This window comes from Psammomys obesus, unplaced genomic scaffold, assembly GCF_907164565.1.
Source record: "Psammomys obesus unplaced genomic scaffold, mPsaObe1.curated_primary_1811, whole genome shotgun sequence".
Classification (NCBI taxonomy): domain Eukaryota; kingdom Metazoa; phylum Chordata; class Mammalia; order Rodentia; family Muridae; genus Psammomys; species Psammomys obesus.
In genome coordinates this window covers 3,674,893-3,677,518 of record NW_026596460.1, presented here as the reverse complement: position 1 = coordinate 3,677,518, position 2,626 = coordinate 3,674,893, and positions in this window count along the sequence as shown.

Below are 2,626 nucleotides of genomic sequence, written 5' to 3'. Positions count from 1 at the left end.
ACTGTTAAATTCCTCCCCAGGGCTGAGATGTAAAACTTTTTCCTGTTTACTCCTCTGTTTATGCTTCCCCAGTGGAAGACAAACATTATAAGTCCCTTTCTTGATGCAGGGAAATATAAAATCAGAAATATGATTCTTCCTTTAAAAAAGAATCAGCTTTAATTGAAGAGTAGCAAGGCGATTTCCTTGAGGTAAAATACAAAGTACTTGTCTATTCAGTTTCCATTTATAAATCCCTTCTGTGTGCTTATAAGGAAACTAAAATTTCAGTCTAGTAAAGTAGACAAAAAATAAGGAGAACATCTTTATTTGAATTACTAATCACATGTTAGACTAAGTTTCACATATTAGCTTGACCTTGAGAATGTTCTGCCCTTGGGCTGGGGATTATCATTCGGTTGTATTTAACAGCACTCTGCTGTCTTCAGCATGAAGAGAAAAGGGTATCCCTGTTGTCATTTTGCTCAACCAAAGAGTAGCATCTTACATGTAAACCTTGGTGTTTGCGTCACAGCCTATGACTCACATTTCAAATATTTTCAGAAAGTACTAGACCACAATGTTAGGTAGAATGGTAAGCTTGCAATTATTGGCCCTCGTGGCTAACTATCACACAAATCATCAAATGAACTTACCGTGTTTCAGTCCTCATGGCATTTCAAAGTCAAAGACTTTGTTCTTAATGCATATGAAAAATCTTCAGCAAAATTCTCAGTATTTGGGAGAAACTTGAGGTCTAGTTTTCTAGGCACAGCTCTTCAAAATAGATTGAAATGCCTCAAAACCTCTTCCCATTCCAAAGCATTCATCCCCTTTGTCCTTGCCCCCCCCTTTTTTTTGTTGTTGTTGTTTTTTTTGTTTGTTTGTTTTGATTTTTTAAGTGGTAGGGAGTGAACCCAGGCACTCTGTCACTGAACCATAGTTTCATTTTCCCCCTTTATAACGTAAAACCACTTCAAGATCATCCAAAATCTGTGTGCCTCTGTCGTGCTAAAACTGCCTAAATCAAGGAGGTAGCTATTCTTTTCCTAAATGCTCAAGATCACAGCTTCAGAAAGCCTGAAACTGTCAATAGAACAGAAGTATTTTTTGAGAGTTTGAAATTTCCTTTACACACCCCTCAGACTCAAATCACATCCATGAAGTATCAGTTTTATTGTAAGGATATAGCTTGTTGGCTTCCTATTCCCTGCTTGATGTAGATTGCATCTTTCCAGTGAGAAGCCAAGTTCACAATAGCCCCAAATGTGTCTCTAGCATCCCTCTTGGCACTTCTCTCTCCAACACTACAGAGAGGTAGCAACTTCTTTTCAAGTCTTTTTCTTCCTTCTTGTTCTTTGGAGCATTTTGCTCTGGGAAATATGCTTTGAAAGTTGTGTGCTTTTGTCTGATACCAACATTGATTTTGGGCCACAAAACTTCTGAAACATTCTTTTCCCAAATAGAATTCAGAATCAGTGGGAGTTTCTTAAAAGGTGTTCATTGGGAATCTTGTTGTGGTTATATTCTGACTAAAATATGCTTCATTGTTTTGAGAGAAAGGCAATGCCCCAAATATGCATAAGTGTACCTGCTTTGTGAAAATTCTATTACATTTAAAGGAAATTCTTTCTCTCCCTTATTTGGTCACTTGAAGGTAAAAATGTGGAAATATGTTGACATTAGTAGCTAGACCTTCTAAGATATTGAAAAAAAAGAGAGTCCAAGGCTTGGAAGACTTTCAGTATAATAAGAAATTATGTGTGTGCATGTATTTTTAAGAATGCTTATAAAATCATAAGTTTATCTATTGCTTTTCAAACAACCTAGTATTATTTTCAGTTCTCTGTTCTGCCTCTGCTATGCTGTCCCAACCCTTTTCCAGGTAAGGCTCTCACCATTTTTCTCTTTTAGCCTTTACAACATTCATGTTCTACTCATGTATGAAATTCTTTTAAAAACATCACAATATAAGTAAATAAATAAATATTTTAAAAAATCACTTTTTCAGAATTCATCAATCATTGTGAAGAATGTGTTCCTTCAGAAACTAGTAATGTTTAAGTCTCACATTACTGACAGCAAATGGAATTAAAAATAACACCTAATTTTTCTGAGACAGTGCTAGATTGATTTCCAAAGTGGTTGTACAACTTTACATTCCCACCAGTAATGGAAGAGGGTTCCTCTTTCTCCACATTCTTTCCAGCAGCTGTTGTCACTTGAAATTTTGATCTTAGTCATTGTGATCAGTGTAAGATGGGATCTCAGAGTTGTTTTGATTTGCATTTCCCTGATGACTAAGGATGTTGAGCATTTCTTTAAGTGTTTCTCTGACATTCAATAGTCTTCTGTTGTGAATTCTTTGTTTAGCTCTGTACCCCATTTTTTTAATTCTATTATTTGGTTTGTTGGTATATAATTTTTTGAGTTCTTTATATATTATGTAGCTGTCTGTTGGATGTAAGGTTGGTGAAGATCTTTTTTCCAGTCTGTAGGCTGTCATGTAGATCTTTTGACAGTATCCTTTGCTTTATGGAAGTGTACCCATTTAATTATTGATCTTAGAGCCTGAGCTGTTGGTGCTCTGTTCACTAAGTTGTCTTCTGTGCCAATGAGTTCAAGGCTCTTCTTCACTTTTTCTTCC